This window comes from Aotus nancymaae, unplaced genomic scaffold, assembly GCF_030222135.1.
Source record: "Aotus nancymaae isolate 86718 unplaced genomic scaffold, 86718_ANA_hifiasm-v0.15.2.pri h1tg000064l_1, whole genome shotgun sequence".
NCBI classification, from domain to species: domain Eukaryota; kingdom Metazoa; phylum Chordata; class Mammalia; order Primates; family Aotidae; genus Aotus; species Aotus nancymaae.
Window position 1 is genome coordinate 10501098 of NW_026988479.1, and position 17653 is coordinate 10518750.

The window sequence follows — 17653 nt, forward strand, 5'->3', positions numbered from 1 at the left end:
GTGGTGTGATCTTGGCTCACTGCAACCTCTGCCTCCGGGGTTCAAGCAATTCTCTTGCCTCCCAAGTAGCTGGGACTACAGGGGCGCGCCACCACACCCAGCTAATTTTTGTATTTTGAGTAGAGATAGGGTTTCACCCTGTTAGCCAAGATGGTCTTGATCTCTTGACCTCGTGATATGCCCTCCTCAGCCTCCCAAAGTGCTGGGATTAAGGTGTGAGCCACTGTGCCCCACCAGAATTCAGCCTTATGACTGCACCTACCTGCAAGGGAGACTGGGAAATGTAGTCTAGCTGGTTGCCCAGGAGGAAGACGTAAATAGTTTGTAAACAACTATCAAGTCTCTGCCACAGGCATCATTTGTGTGGGTGCATTTTTGCCTTCTGAGGTAAAGTAAAAGGAATGTCTCAGCTTCCATCAGAACTCTCGAACCTGCTTGGTCTTTTCATCTCCAAGTCTACTTAACTCCTGAGTTGACAGCAGCATTGGATACAGTTTTTTCAGCGTCATAAGACTAGAGGAAGATACCTTTCAATTAAAACACAGGAATATTTTTCTGGTCTTGGGAGAGGTGTACGGCCAACATTATCTTTAAGTAAGCTTGCTTTCTTTTTTTTTCTTTAATTGAAGCATCACATGATACAGAAAAATACAAAAACAAAGTTAAGTATCCAGCCCAGTGAATTTTCACCATTTCAGTATAGCCAAGTAATTCTCACCCAGATCAAGAAATGGAACATTACCACTGTCTTAGAAGCTACCAGCAAAGAAGGGCAGGTGGAGGAGATCTCGGCAATGAGAGGAATTCAAGTGGTGTTCGGTGTCTGGCCCATTATTTTGGGCTATAATGCCTCTTTTTAAAAATGTTAGCACTAAAATTGAAGAGAAGATGAAGAGGCCTGGAGTCTGCCCTCCCCGATCCCAGTCATGGGAATTATCTTTGGCAGGGGACTTTCTTAGAGTCTCTGCTTCTCCATCTGTGCTATGGGAGGGTTGAATTAGCAAACCACTAAGATTTCTCAACTGGAGCAATGTGGTTTCAGGACTTGCCCCAGGTCTCACAAGACGCGGTGCAGTGGGCAACTGAACGATGCATCTGGAAGGAATCACTGGCGGAGAGAGATGGCCTAGCCCCAGGTGGGTCCCAAGCCTGCTAGAGCCCACTTCCCTGAGTTCTCCAGAATGGAGTCAGTCACTACGGCTCTGCCACAGGCAGTTTCCACGCAACTGGTGGTCAGCCTTTTTGGACTAGTCCAGGTTTGTGTGTGCTCTAAGAGGCTGCCAGAACTCATAAGGTCAGGGAGGTATAGACATGGCCAAGGGCTAAGAATATGGACTGAAACAGACTCAGGTGCCAATTCTGGCTTTCCCACAGATGGTCTGTATGACATTAGATAAGTCATTCAACCTCTCTGAGACGCAATCTCCTCATCTATGAAATTTGGAGGAGATAGTTGCCTACTTCATATGTTGTTGTGTGGATGAAATGCCCTAATCCATGGCACCTAAGTGCCAATAAGACTAAGCTGTGAGTGTTGCTTTTCCATGCTTGCCCTTCAACAATGATGCTGTAAAGCTCCCCAGGCTGCCCATAGCTGGGGCTCAAGAACCTGGAGCCTGGAATGGGGATCCAGGGGAAAACAGGTTTGCTCTGAAGCTAAATCCAGACTAGTCCCATTTATTTTCTCTCACCACTCCCCTTTTTACCCTCTCTTCCCTCATACTGGAACAATTCATGTCTCACAATGGCCAGAGTCATTATCTCTAAAACTCAGAGTAATCCACTGGGAATTTAATCTGAGATCATATAATAACCATCCAATGTAATTATGATTAAAGAGGATGCTTAAAATATGTAGAATGCTCTTTTTCCTAACTTCTCTGTAAAGCAATAGGAAGATCAGGCTTCAGAGTCCTACGAACCTGGGCTCAAGTAATGGCTCCACTACCAACTGAGTGACCCTGAGCAAATGACAACCTCTCTGGACTCAACCGAATTCTCACTTCTACTCTCCTTCCTTGGGCAGCCTGGAAAGCTTCCCAGACTCCCTTGCAGCTAGGGCTCTGGCTAGAAGTAAATTCCACTAGTCCTGGTTCTTATGAGAGAAATCTGGAAGGCAGAGCTGAGGGACACCTTCTTCCTCCCTCTGAGGTTGCTGGTAAACTTGGTTGTGGTGAGTTTAGAGGCAGCCAAGGAAGGTGGTCACCAGCTTCAAGGGTGGGAGAAGTAGTCACGACAGTGGCTCTGATAGCAGCTACAGCAGCTTCCTGATATTTCAGCTGTGTGATGTGTCCATGTATCCAACTGCTCATCAGCACCCCCATGCATGTGCTCCTCCAGACCTAACCACAATCTTATAAACATTTGATTCCCTCTATGAAAATCCTCTTTTGCTTGAAATACTTAGAGTGACTTCTGTTTCTTACACTGAACTTGACTGACACAGGGTGATAATACTACTAATTTTTCAGGATCATGAGGATTAGGCAAGCTATTAAATGTAAAATACCTGTTGCAGAAGAAGCGCTCAGTTGATGGTGGTCACTAATCGTTACAGGACGACTAACAGTGTACAGAACCAGTCCTGTAAATTGCATCTTGCTGCCCACCAGTGTTAGCATGATTTTTCCCCACTTTGGTTTTTCCAAGCAGTCAGCAGGCATCTATAACAAGAAGAAAATGATCCTCGGCTAATGTTGCTTTCTCCTTATGTTCTCACCAACAATTCATGTTGCCTTAAGAGATTAGGCCTTTTTATTGCTTGCTTCACTGCCCCGCTGGCTGTCTGCACTAAAGTTACATCATGGCTGGCTGGGCGTGTCCCTCTGATGGAGTCCAGGCCTGCTGCACAGAGAGCAAAGGGGTTATTTGATCTCTTGGCTGTGGCTCTTACAAGTCCCATTGAGAGTGCTCTTACCCACAGAGTTCTGCTTTGCTAATTGTCCCAGTGTAGCCAAATAAGCACAATCACACCTAAAACAATGAGTGTTTCTTCTGGCAGGATTTGGCATTTGGAAGAAAGCAGCCTCCACGGGGCTTACGGGTCAGTTCTGGGTACCACCCAACCCTTCTCAGACCCTCAGAACCCCCACGACTAATGGGAACCTGCTTCTTGGTCAGGCTGATGCAGGGTCATAAGGAGGCATCCCCCTGCTTCCAGAGGGATTTATTACTCAGCCTGGACCAGAGTCCTGGAATACAAGAAAATCCCTCTATTTGATGTCTGTCAAGATGGGCCCGAAGCCTGGTATCTTCCCCTCTGAGTCCTGTTGCACAAACCGTTTTGGTGGGAAGGCCGGGAAGTTATTCTCTCACCCCTGCCTCAGATGACTTTATTAAAAAGCCAGTTGGCACTTTTCCTATTGTGCATTCATTCTCATTACAGTGCTTCCAAAAAAGCAAAGTTATCCCACAAAGCTGACTCATAAAGTTATTAGACCCTGGAGAGATGCTCAGACTCAATCCCTTCCACAGGCAAAAGCTTAATGAGCGTGCAGCCCTGCCCGTGGGCTTCCACAGCACCACTGTCACCCGCACTGGCTTGCTGCCCTGCTCACTCAAGCCTGCCTGCAGCCTCACAACTCTAAATCCAGTCTTTGCAGCCCCCAAACTCTTCAAATTCACTTCAGGACTATGAAGTGCTCGTGATGGGCCACTGAACTCAGCATTAGCAACCAGCATTTGTTAAAAAAGAAAAAGAAAAACAAAAAAATGAACGGTTTGAAAAGTGGCAAAAATCCCCTTCCCTTTACCCTGGGTCCCTCTCCACTGAATGTTCTCTTTTATTGACAACAGAGTTCTCCAGCTTCAGCGTGTGTGAGAATGATCTGAAGAAAACCACAGTGAGATTCCACTTCACACCTACTAAGATGGCTACACAGTGGGTCCTCCGATAATGTCCGTTCACCCAATGTTGCTTCGTTATAATACTGATGAGAAAAAAAAATCAATTCCTGCCTGGGGCCACTGTCTGTGTGCTGTTGACACATTTTCCACATATCTGTGTGGGTTTCCTCCCACATCCCAAAGCTATGCACATTAGGCAGAAAAAAAAAAGAGAAAATAATGAGCATTGGTGAGGATGTGAAGAAATTGGAACGCTCACACATTGTGGGTAGAAATATAAAATAGTTCAGCCACTGTAGAAAACAGTACGGCAGTTCCTCAAAGAGTGAAACATAGAGTTACTATATGACCCAGCAATTTCACTTCTAGGTATATACATACACAAAAAAGGAAGGCAGAGACTCAAGTAGATATTCGAACACTAATTCTCATAGCAGGATTATTTGTAATAGCCAAAGGGTGGAAATATCCCAAGTGTCCATAGATGGATAAGTGGATAAACAAAATGTAGCGTGCATATATATAATAAAATATTATTCATCCATAAAAAGAATAAAGTTTTGATACGTGATACAACATGGGGAACTTTGAAAACATCATGCTGAGTGAATTAAACCAGAGACAAAAGAACATACGTGGTATGATTCCACTCAGATGGCTGTCTAGGCTGGATAAATTCACAGAGACAGAAAGTAGATTAGCGGTTACAAGGGCTGGGGGAAGGGGAAAACATGAAGCTATACTTAATGGGGACAGGGTTTCTGTCTGGGGTGATAAAAAATGTTCTAAACTGACCAGGTGCAGTGACTCACACCTGTAATCCCAACACTTTGGCAGGCTGAGGTGGGCAGATCACCTGAGGTAAGAAGTTCGAGACCAGCCTGAACAACATGGCAAAACCCTTAGCCAGGTATAGTGGTGGGCGGCTGTAATCCCAGCTACTCGGGAGGCTGAGGCAGGAGAATCACTTGAACCCGGGAGGTGGAGGTTGCAGTGAACTGAGATTGCCCCATCGCACTCCAGCCTGGGCAACAGGATGAGACATTGTCACACACACACAGAAAAAAAGTGTTGGAAATAGTGAAGATGTTTGTGCAACAATGTGAATTTTAATCACAACAACTTGAATATTTAAAATGGTTAAAATGACATGTTTTATGTTATATGTGTGTGTGTGTGCATGTGTATATATATATATATACACACACATATATATATAATCACAACTTATTTATTTTATTTTATTTTTATTTATTTATTTTTTTTTTATTGCATTTTAGGTTTTGGGGTACATGTGAAGAACATGCAAGATTGTTGCATAGGTGCATACGTGGCAGTGTGATTTGCTGCCTTCCTCCCCTTCACCTATATCTGGCATTTCTCCCCATACTATCTCTCCCCAACTCCCCACCCCCCGCTGTCCCTCCCCTATTTCCCCTCGACAGACCCTAGTGTGTGATGCTCCCCTCCCTGTGTCCATGTGTTCTCATTATTCAACACCCGCCTATGAGTGAGAACATGCGGTGTTTGATTTTATGAAAATCACAATTTTTTAAAAAAAGAATTACCTGAAGAGCTTATTGAGATGCTGATTCCTGGCACTTGCTCCCAGATTGGTTGAGTCAGGAAGAGCAGTGTAGGGCCCCAGGATGTGCCTTTTTAACAAGCATCCCAAGTGTCTCTGATGTAGGTAATCCATGGCCACTTTAGAAATACAGATAGGCTGTGCCAACTGGCTTTCTCGTGTAAAACAAGGAAACAAAACAGAAGTTCACGCTGTTTCCTGAGCTTTCCTGAAAGCAGAGCACTTTCCACATTGCGAGGAGGAAGGTGTGCCACTCCATGCAGGGGTCCAGGGGTTCACTGAGTCCCAATGAGTCCAGAGGGCACATTAGTTTATCCAGGCTGAGTCTGATTATGGCAGTCTTGGGGTTAAAGGACTAGCAGTGACTGTACAATCAACCCTGTGGCCCTGAGATTTGGGGCCTTGCAGCGGCATCTACCCATCTCCAGGGCGGCCTCAGAGCCCTGTCCTGGTTCCTTGTCCACACTGCTTTTTCCAGCCAGCCACCTCTGCTAGGTCCAGCAAAGGCCCAAGGTGGGAGGTGACTCTGGGTTCTGGCTTTTTGTTAGATATGGTTGTGCCCTAATGAAGAGAGAGAGAGATGCTTCCCTCTCGCTAATATTCCCAGTGCTAGGGTCAGGTTTGTACTTCTTCCATCGGTCGTATATGATCACTCTTCCAGTATTCTACTCCCACGAATCAGCATAATATATTGTATATTTTGAATAAGTCTTTCTTTGCATGTAAGTAAGCAAATTACTAGTAATGAGAATGTCTTGGGCAATTACGAAACATCTGGGCTCATCTTCGAGAATGTGTGCCGGTGTCTTTTTGTTGCCTGGCAACTCAGGTATTCTTTGAGATTGGTTTTCACTTTCACCCTGAGTCCCTTAGACACATTTTCAGAAACTGTTCTAATATGTCCCATCCAGGGAAAAAGACAGAGAAGAGCCTGGCCTAGAAACTCAAATGTAAGTACCAGTCATCTCACAAGCAAGGGAGGAAGAAGGGAGGGTCGCTCTTTCATCCCACTGACTTTTACTGAACCCGACTAGGTGCCAGATTGGACCAGCTCCTTGGGAAATGGAAGTGAACAAGACACAGCCCTTCCCTGGCCTCTACCTGCTGGATGCTGGTAGTATCCTCTCCCCCAGTCAGAGGTTGTGAAATGCCCTCTGGGGGAGGGGCAACATCCACTCCAGTTGAGAAACACTAAGTTAAAGCATGATGTGTCCATGTGGCGGCATAACATACTCATCAGGATAGTTTTTAGAAGTTGTTAAAGATACGTACAAAAACCCTCACAATATAGCACACACTCAAAAGTTATACCTATAATTTTACATAGAAGAATAATACTAAAAGTATCAAATACATACACACAGTACATGGAATGAGGTGGGAAGGAAATACAATAAAACCTTGCAAGACTTAACCTGGATGGTAGGATAAATGTCCTGTTTCCAATTTTCTATTGTAAAAACATTTTTTCAATAAGGGTCAATGTTTTATATTTATTTTATGCATTTTTTTTGCAATTTTTAAAACCAGGTGGATCTTGGTTCAGTCAGGAAGCCCAGCGTAGGGCCCCAGGATGTGCCTTTTTAACAAGCATCCCAATGTCTCTGATGTAGGTAATCCATGGCCACTGAGAATCCCAAAGCTTTGAGATTACAGGCATGAGCCACCGTGCCTAACCCAATATTTTATATTTAGTTATTTGGACATACAACGAGCCTGACCACTTATTTTAAGGAAATTTATTATTGGATATGACAGACATACAGAAAAGTGCACAAGTCGTAAGTGTGTGGCTCAGGGGATTTCACTATGTGGACATACCCATGCAGCCAGCAGCAAGATCAGGGAACAACATCACAGGTGCTCCCACCTCCAGTGTCAGCTTCCAGTCACCACCCCCCAGGGCTGACCCAATTCCTGATTTAAACACCATAGATTCTGCTTGCCTATTTTTAAGCTTCATATAAATGGAATCACACAGTGTGAACTCATTTGTGTCTGGCTCGCTTTGCTCAACATAGTTGGTGAGATTCACCCATGTTTTTACTGTATGTACTTGCAGTAGAGAACGAGTGTGTATCATCTAAAAATCATAAAGCTATTTTTAAAAGACAGCAGATTTTGAAACCCTGGGACACTTTTTGCTTCCTGGGGAGCGCTACACAGTCCTTCTGCTGGGAAGTCGGTCCACGGCCTCCAGCCCCATCTGCTGCCCTGAAGATCCCAAAGATTCTCTTGTGCTGTTGCTTCTCCAAAACCAGGGAGGATTTGTGCCAATCCTCCTGACACTGCCGGCTCGCCCACCATCACCAGTGTTGTGTGTGTGGGTCCCTTGACAAGGAGGCCAATTAGATAAGATGGAGAAGGGAAAGTGTGGGTCTCACCATGGTGTGCTGGACACAAGGCTGGTGGGAAGTGGGCACTGGGTGTCCAGGAGGGGCTCAGATCCTCCTGAAAGGAGGGCCATCTCTTCCTGCTCCCATGGTGACTGTCGCTGATATGCCAGGGGCAGAGAAGCAGAAACTCCGTCTCAAAGATCGATGACATCTGGCCCCTGACTCATCACATTCCTCAGCGTAAAGCACCCCATGCCCTTGTTCTTCTTGCAGCAACCTTATGAGGGCGGGGGTTGGGGGGGCTACAGTTCTTCCCATTTTGTGGACCACAAGGCTGAGACTGGGGAAAGTTAGCCTGCAGAAGGGCACGAGCTAGGCTTTGCATCCAGGACTCCGCGACTCCCAAGCCCAAGTTCTTAGCCCTGGATATTTGCCTCTAAAGGCCACCTCCCTGCCCCTCCCATATCTGGCTGAGGTTGGGAGATGGGGGTCATGACTCAGTCTCTGGTGATGGGCTCAGCCTGGCAACCCACTCCCAGTCAGCCATGTGGTCAGGCAAGTCATTCTCCCAGAAGATGCTTCAGTTTGACCATCAAGTGGTCAGCTCAATATTTCCCTTCTTCTCACTCCAAGCCCCTCCTCCCCGGGCCTGCAGGAATCTCTGGAAAAATGTTCTGGAAAAAACGGAGGCATTTTTACGACTCTCTCCTCACCTAAACCTGCTGGGCCAGGATAGAGCCCAGACCCTCAGGCTCTGAGCGTTATCCTACACTCTGGACCCGGGCAGCCCCTGGCTTTGATGTTGTCTTGCTAAATGTCCCCGAGTCACTGGCGGCCTCTGATCTCTCCAGCACCTAATAATTCAAACAGTCTGAAGTAGTGAGCAGCTAATCAGCTGGGCAACCTTGCAGCTGCACAAGGAAGTTGAAGGTAAAGGGGGTCCCTTTCATTCTTGGGGTCTCATTCTACAACCCGATGGCCCAGGCAGACAGCACCGTCCACTGGCCAGGGGGTGGGGTTAATTCCTGGACCTGGGTGAGGGTCTGCCCAGCTGAGGCAGCCAGTTGCACGGTTTGAATCATGGCTGTCCCAGCCGGGCCATCGGGTGGGAATTAAAATTTAATTTAGAAAGTCCTGTCTCTGCGGCCCTGGTGGCCGTCGTCTGGGTGATTGACTGGCTGGTTTCTTTCACCTTTGCACGTCTTGGGTTTTTACTGGCAGAGGAAATGAAGGCTGAACTGGGGCAGGAAATTCCATGTACACAGGTGTTTCTGATTAGCCCTGTGCACCTCACCCAGGGGCACAACCGGGGGCTGAGATGCCTGCATGAGCCCCAGGCCCCTCTCTGGCCTGGCAATTGTGGCAGCTTTGCATCTAGGGAAGGCTGGGCAGGGCACTCACACTGCTGCAGGGCAGACAGAGGTGCCAACCAGTGCTCCGTTGCCTGGCCCTGGGAACCCGGTGACCTTCTGCCATGGACATGAGATCACACAGCACCCTTGGCCAGAGCCACCCCAGCCTCTGCATCTGCAGTGGGCGGCTGGTGGCACCAGGGCCTGACCTGGAGATTAGCATCGCCCTGAGGTGTGTTTACACATTGTAGCCAGCACTTCATGTGGCTGACCTGCCCCCATTTTCACATCTTCAGAGGGGCTTAGAGGTCCAAAAAGCACCTCCTCCTTTACTTAAAGGGTCTCTGGAGGGGTCGAGGAGGGCGGCTCTGGGCTTGGTTCAAGATGGCCATCTGTAGCGGTAGTTTCAGAGGCTGAAGAAGCAGCTTTCTTCATCCCATAATAGCTCTATGCTGCTGTAGAAGCATCCCACCATTGTCATCCACTGCGCTGAGTAAAGGCACTCAGGGCTCCCTTTACACTCAGAGTGTACCTGGAGGGAGGGGCATCCCAAGAAATGCTCACAGAGACATGCCGGCTGGCTCTGGGCAAATGTCCACTCCCGCCCTGCCCACATTGGTTTTCCCATCTGTAAAATAGGCATCATAGGAACAAATTCCGCTGAATCAGCACATAGATTAATGAGAGGGTCTGCAAAACATCAGCACATAGAGGATCCACAGAGCATGCAGCTCCTGGGAACATTCTCAAGGGAATTATTCCAAAGAAAAATTATTTTATGATTATTTTGAAGTATTGTATTAACCACCGCAAAAATATTTTAACCAATTAAAATGTTCATTGGTTAATTATAGGCTAAGGTGGCTGTGGTGCAATAATGTGTAACCAATAAGATCAATATGACAAGGATGGAGCCATATGAAATGTCCAAGAAATAACTGAAGAAAATGGGTCTGTATAGCCTGATTACAACTGTCAGAAAGTGTGTACCCTGAGGAAGACTGGAGGGAGATGTAAGTGAATATTGTTTACTTAAATATGTTTCAGTCATTCACATCGTTAAATGCATATTAAAACATGAAAATTAAATAAGAGCAGAGACCAGTAGGAATGTGTCTAAGTTATCAAGTTCCTATTTGGAGGAGACCCCATGTCATCAGTCCAGAACAAAATGCATGTGGTCCCAAAGGCTGGAGAAAAGCCTGTGGCTGAGCTTTTGCCCCGTGAGGAACAAGGAGGCAGGGTCATCAGAATGAGTGTGGCTACCACACGAGGCTCCGGGCTCAGACTGAGCATCCTGGGGATCTTGGAGGGTATGGTGCTAAGCCACTGCCATAGTCAGCCCCCTCTAACAGCCTGGGGCCTCATGTGTCCCTTTGCCCCATCACCTGGAGAGAGGCCTGGGCTCCCAAGGAGGGCCTGGGAGGGGAGCCTCACCCACATCCTCAGGACTGTGAGTGACACTCTGCTGACCTTGTTAGCTGCAGAGTAAGAGAAATGTGTTTTCACTGCTGTTACAAGTTCCCAGGCTGGGCACTGAGCAGCCCCTTTAGAAAGGACCTCTTGTTCTTAGTGAAACACAAATAAATGCCTGCTGTGTGGGGCTATGTGAACTGGGAGGTGGAGCGGGCTAAATGGAGACCTCAGAGAGCTGGCTACCTTGTCCCTGGGCCCCCGCCCAGTGGGCAGCAAGGCATACAGGGGGACTGTCCCTCTCCCTTAGCAGACAACCCATCCTTCAACATATGACTCCATCCCTGCCCCCTCAGAAACCCCTTCTGACCAGTCCAGCCTTTGCCAGGCTGAGCTCAGAGCCTTTCTAGAATCTGGATGTGGCTCTGGGACCCTGGAGGGCAGGAGCCGGGCCTCACCATTTCTGTGCTGCACCCGACACAGCCCCCACACCCAAGGCTCTGAGGATGATTCTTGGTACATTCTGACTGAATTGCCGTGGATGAAAATAACGGTTGGAATAGCAGCAGTGGCTTGTGAATTTCAATTCCTCTTCTAAAACCACTTGCAGATATTTCTGCTGCTTTCTTCTCCTCTCTCCTCCCACCTCTTCCTTCCCCTGAAACAGGAATTGTGAGACAGTGACACACACTCCTTTTGCATTTGGTGTGGTTACTTCAGGGGCTGAGCCTGGCTCTGACTCACCTCCCAGTCCCCGAGGCCCCAGCAAGTGCCATCATGTAGGAGGCTTGTTACCTTGGCGGGAAGGGGGCAAAAAGATGATTTCTACACATTGTGGCCTTGGTGTTGGTCAAGCATGGTGCAGGGTCCTTCACAGTCACCCCATTTTATCCTTCCAGATACCCTATAAGACCTATGATAGTCCTGTTTCACAGACAGAAGAAACTGAGGCTAGGAGAGGCTAAGCTCTTGCCCAAGGTCACAGAGCCAGTAAGTGGTAGAGCCGGGATCCAGACTTTGGCTGTCTGACTCCAAAGTCAAGGCTTTTCTTTGCTCTAAATCCCTCTGCTCAACTTCTCTTTTGTCTGAGGAATTCTAGGAAGTGCTGGTTCTGTTTCTCATCAGTGGGGCCTGATGCTCCCCATGGTCTCTGGGTGTTTGCACGTCATCCCCAGAGGCAAACCTTGGGTATGCAGAGCCTCATCCCAGGGTCCAGGACGTTCAAGTCCAGCTAGAATCAGAGGCCTTCTGGCCCCTCGCCCTGCCACGTGGAAATGCCATTTGTAGTGAGCCGGCTGTGGTTGAAGAGCTGCCTTTAGGTGCAGCGAGTCGAAGGACCACATGGAAATACTTTAGCCGGAGGCAGCACTGGAGCAGCCCTGGCTTGTAGCCATGAACGGCAGCAGGTCCAATCACACCGAGTTCCAGGTATGCATGTTGCCAAGAAGGGAGAGGGGTCTGGAGACTGACCAGCTCCTCTGGCTCATGCAAAAGCCCCTACACGGTGCTAGGTACGTGGTGCTCAGAAAACATAGATTCCTGTTCTCTGTGAGAGGAGGGCTGTGGCCCTGTGCACCGAGTGTCCAGGTCATGGAATGTTCTATGCTCTGGCTCTCTTGGGTGAGGGGGAAACCATAGGCTCCTGAGGTTGTATGTAAGTTGCGCACATTCCTATGTGCAAAGAGAAGCCATAGCCAGCATTTTCTGAGGTGTCCAAGACCCACAAAAAGCTAAAGACTGTGCTACTCGAGAGCCTGCAGCAGGAATGAGTGGCTTAAGCCATTCAGCATGTCCACACATGAAAATCACCTGAGACGGCTGGCTGAGGGAGACAGGCAAGCTAGCACAAGCAGGTGAGGAACAGGGATGGGCCCTCAGGCCAGGCCGGCTCTCTCAGCAGAATGGAGCTCCTTCCTGCTTCTCTTCCCAGCCTGACCACACAGGCTGCAGAGCACAGGGGCCCACGTAAGGCCTTCAGGGAAGATGGCCTCCCCCAGCATCATCTGTGAACCTCATCTCCAAGCTCAGAGCTTCCTCCCAGGTGGGGTTGCCCCTTCTCAGAGCTCCAATTTCCCCATCAGCCTTGGGCCGTATATCTTCCCCTTCTTTCTACGGGCTGCTTTATAGCTTGCTGGAAACACCTTCCCTTAGCACTTCGCAATGTATCACTTGAAAGCATCTTAACATTAATCAATGTGATTCTTTTTTAATTTGAAGGGGCTTATTTCTCCAAATGGCTTTCCTGATCTTATAGGAGGGCATGCTCTCTAATATTAAACTTTTTCTTTAAAAAGAGCAAAAAAAATGACTCACATCTGTTTGATATTTAATTCAAATTGAATGGCAGGACAGGAACAAAATTACACTGCAAAAGGCCATAAAGCGTGATGTTTAAAAGAGCCAAGCATACCAAACCTATATGCCAGAAAATTTGAAATGACAAAGGATTGAGGGGGTGTGGCCTGGGCAATGGGGTGTCTCCCAACCAGAAGCTGGAGAGGTAGTAGCCAAGCTGGGAGAAGGTGGGAGCGGGGAGAAAGGCTCACTTTGCACGGGTGGACTTTGTGAGGGCTGGTTTCCAGCCACATGTGAGTTTGGCGATCTGGGATCTGAGCCCCAAGCAGAGGTCCTGGAATCCAGTGCTGGCTGCTCCAGGTCGGAGGGCGGGGTAGTCGCCTGTCTGGGGCTCTCCAAGGGGCTGCTGGGTAACGCCGCATGCAGCCTGGGTGGCCAGCCAGGCACTGCCCTGCTCTTGGTGTCCAGGAGGCCTTGGGGTTTGGCTACAGCTCAGAGAATTGAGTTTAAAGCCCCTCTGCTGCCTTCTGATCAGTTTAGCAGAGACATTAACATCCTGCGTCCCGGAGGGCGGAGAAAGGGGTGGTGCTCAGAGAGCTATGTTTTCCTCCAATCTTAGAAGGAAAGCAGCCTCTGAAGGCTAGGCAACTTGTCACTGCCCCCGAGCTCTGTGACAGAGGTCCTAGGAAAGAAGTGAGTGTGGCCTTTTACTTCACATTCCTTCAAAGCCAAAGGGCTGAGTCCAGGCCCGGCACAGGCACTCCAGTTGTGAACTGTGTCTGCTGACGCCTGTTAGGTGAGCTTCGACCGTGGTGCGCAATAAGAGCTTGCGGGCTGGTGTGGGCTGCCCCTCACCAAGCCCACGAAGGGAGGGGTGGAGACAAGAGAGGGATTTAGAGTAAATCAAATGCTGCGTCCCCCTGACCAGCTGAGTGAGCTTGGGCTCCCTCTCCCTCTCTGATCCTGCCTCCTCTTCTATATCATGGAATGGTTTAACATTCTCAAGTTATCTTAAACATTTAGTATGATAAATATAAATGAATTCACTTTTAAATAGCAAAATATTGTATTGTTTCTTAGAATAGTGACTCTGGCCTTTCCAGGGTTTCTGCAGAGGTACCATGCTTATTTCCAAGGCATTCATTTGTTTCTCCAGCCAGCACTCGAGCACAAGGCTCTGGAACTTTCTCCACGCAGTAGTGAGCTGGCGCTGTCTCACGCTGTTTCATAAAAGCTGATTGTTAAATGATTAAATTATGTGTAATCACTCACTAAACTGTTAAATTTTTAATGTAACTAAGTTATGAACAATTATCTGAACTTACTGTTAAATGATATTAAGTGCAAAGTGAATAAATAATCAAAACTCACTGCTTCCTAATTATTTTACTGTATGTTACTATATCTATGCCCTTGGGGCTATTTACACAGATTGTATCTGTGTGGTGGGAATGCCATGTGATGGTGTGCTTACTGTGCGTCTCTTTCCAACTCTACATTCAGTGATGTCTTTTTGATACCTTGAAATTGACCATGGTAAGACAATTCACATCACAGACATCGGCAAACACTACAATCAGAGCTCCCCTGCCACTCTAGAGAGCTGCTAAACATTTGCCAGCACAATTCTGACTACAGATATTGGCAAAATGAAGTGTGCAGAGCTCTTGGTGACTTTCTCAGAATTGCTTGGCCATGTTAAATGTCTTTTTCAATCCAGTGCTTTCTTCATCAGACTTAGCTGTTCCAGCCTTCCCAGGAACTGGTGGCCAGGTCTTACGGCATGCATCTCTTTATCCAGAACACTCTGGCCTTCTCAGCATGCTTCCCTACCATTCATCTGGTGGAGTCACTTCTCTGCTTCTGTTTTCCCCTGAGCTGAGCCAAAACATTCACTCTGGTTTGTAAAGCAAGCTGAGAATCTCAAGTGGAAGTATTTTCCCTTCCTTTGTGGAGGAAAAGCCACAGCTCATAATTATCACGTGTTTTTTTTTCCTTTTTTTTTTTTTCTTTTAGAGACGGAGTCTCTCTCTGTCACCAGCCTGGAGTTCAGTGGCACTATCTCAGCTCACTGCAACCTCCGCCTCCCAGGTTCAAGCAATTCTCCTGCCTCAGCCTCCTGAGTAGCTGGGAAAACAGGCATGCACCACCACACCTAGCTACGTTTTTGTATTTTTAGTAGAGATGGGGTTTCACCATGTTGGCCAGGAGGGTCTTAATCCCTTGACCTCATGATCCACACACCTTGGCTGTGATTACAGGCATGAGCCACCATGCCCAGCCCATCATGTGGTTTTCTAACTGACACTTTACCTGGGGTGCTTGACAGAGCCCAGAGGCAGGGGTGTGTGTGTTTGCGTGTGTGTGTGTATGCGTGTGTATATGTATGTGTGTGCATTTATGCATGTATGTATGTATGTGTGTGCGTTTATGCATGCGTGCGTGTGTGTGTGTGTGTGTGTGTGTGTGTTGGGAAATGGGGAGGGGAAGAAGAAGTCAGATCACATGAGGCTTTCTGATGTTTCGACTTGAATTCTGCACAGCAACCACAGACCCTGCAGGCCCAGGGGAAGAGGAACGTAAAACTGAAAGATAGAGACCCCAGAGGATTAGCTTCCTGCCTTGGCCTCCAAGAGTGTCCACAGGGGATGACCATGTGTTCCCCAGTAATGAGGCCCAGCGCTGGATCTGGAAGCCTCCAACATCAAGCTTCCAGCCTGCCTGCTTCTAATACTCCCGGGGCAGCTCTCCAAGTTTGGGAGCTCTGGACCTTGTGCGTGTGTTTCTGAGTGGTGAAGGGCTGGGTGGTCGTGTCGCACCGAGGAGACGAGGCCCATCTGGAAACAGGAAACCCTGTTGGCGGGTAGCAGAGGAACGGGGTGTGGGGCCCTGCTGGAATTTACCATGGGCTTCTGGGCTCAGGGTCCCCTGGATGCTGTGGTTCCATTCACTGAGCAAGATCACTGACTATTCTCTTCTCACTCAGATCACTTATTTATTTAAAGTGCATTTTCTCCTTTTTGTCACCGGCTGTCTTGCAGTTTGCCTGAGGTTCTTCTCAGAGCTTTGCTCCCTAGTGTTCTGTGTTCACCCCACCCAAATTCTTCCTCTCAACTCTCTGTCTCCTGCCCAGAGACCCCTGACTGAAGACCTACTGTGTGTAGGTGGCTGCTTGTCTACAGACATGTCCAAGATGGTTTCTGCCGCAGGCTGGGCTCTGCCGGTGGGAGGTTCCGGCCAGCTGGCATGTGAAATGGGCCCGACCCTGCACCTGGCACACTTATGTTGTGTTTTTCATCTTCACTGAGGTGAGGGAGGTACTAATAGTACTCTCATCATGTAGGTGAGGAAGAAGTGGCTTGGGAGAGGAGGGAAGTTTCCAGAGTCTGTAAGTGGAAGGCAGCAGAGATTTGGGCCTGTTGACTTCCTGAGGACAGGTGTCTCTGCCCTGCCCCCTGCCTATCTTGGTGGCTGGTGTCCAAAGCAGGGCATCTGCTTAGGGGTGTGTGGGTCCAGCCAGGCTGTGCCTGGCTCTTCTCTCTGCTTCACTGTGTGGTACTTGCCTTTCTCCCTCCCTCCTTACAGATGCTGAAGGTCACATAGGTTGGGGTGACAGTGATGGCAGGGATCTGTGTTTGCCCCTCAAGGGTCCCTGTGTGGTAGAGTCCTCTGCAGTGTGACCTCCCTTCCCTGCTCTCCCTACGTGGTGGCCGCTCCAGGGCCCCAGGCGAGGCTGAGTGGCATTGACATGGCATGCTCCCTGTGCTGACCATGTGGCTGTTTGTCCTCAGGTCCATGCTCTCTCTTTCATCCTCTGCTCTGTACTGTGAGGAAGTTGGCCCCTGCAGCTTGCATTCTCAGGCTTGCTGGTCAGCTTGCCTCTGGCTGGGTTCAGCTGATGGGGTTTGGGGGACCAGAGTAAGAGAGAAGCCAGGGTATTCTTCCTCTGTCAGCCTCTCAGGTGGAGTCACCTCATCAACTGCTGGCAGCAGCTGCCTCTCCTCTGTGGCTCCCCTCCCTCTAGGTCCTAGCTACCGTAGGGGCCTCCACGGTATTCTAGCCCTGGGCTGGACATTCCCCACCGTGACTCCAGTAACACCCCCTCTCTGTTGCCCTCCAGCCTTCAGCCAGCAGTGGGAGCAATTCTGTTAATCTCTGAAGTGCATCCCCTGTTTGGCTTCTCAGTGATTCCATATCCAATTCCCTGAATTACATTGCTTGCGTACTTAGACTGGTTTTTGTGTTTCTGACTGGATCCTGAATGATGGGCCTCCCTGTAAACAAGGTGACTTAATAGGGTCCATGTTCCCAGCCCATCTGTAGCAAGCTCTCTGAGCGAATGACATCATGACAGCCCCGGAGCCCTCAGAGAAACAATTATGGGAGCCTCATGTCTGGCTGCCTGGCTGAGCTCTCGCTCCAAAGGCCCCTGCCTCTGCCTTATTCTGAAGACTCCCATCTCTATGCCCTGCCTCCACATCCTTAAAGGAAAGCGAGGCAGACATCGCAGCCCAGCCTCTTTGCAGCAGTTAGAGTGCTTGGCTCGGAGCCTGAGCCCTCCTGCTGGCCTTGCTCGGGACCTGCTGCATGTGAGCTGTGTTGTAACACACAGGGAAGGTCGGAGAAGCGGCAGAGACAGAAAGGGAGCCTAGAGCCTCCTCCGCAGCTCCAGTCTCTGCAGGTTTTCTCCTTGTTCCTGGACTGATTTGATTTGGATTCAAATCTGCTTGTTCTCAGACTCCTTCCTGGCCAAATGCCTGGAGCTGGACCCTTTGCTGCAAGTACCCCTTAAAGATGTGGGCACGATTGGGGAATGGAGGGCACTT

At 48.7% G+C, this 17653-nt stretch overlaps 1 pseudogene; it reads right to left on the bottom strand.

Moving 5' to 3' along the window:
- Window positions 1-17653, bottom strand: part of LOC105715659 (uncharacterized) — a 35993-nt pseudogene that overhangs the window by 17422 nt on the left and 918 nt on the right.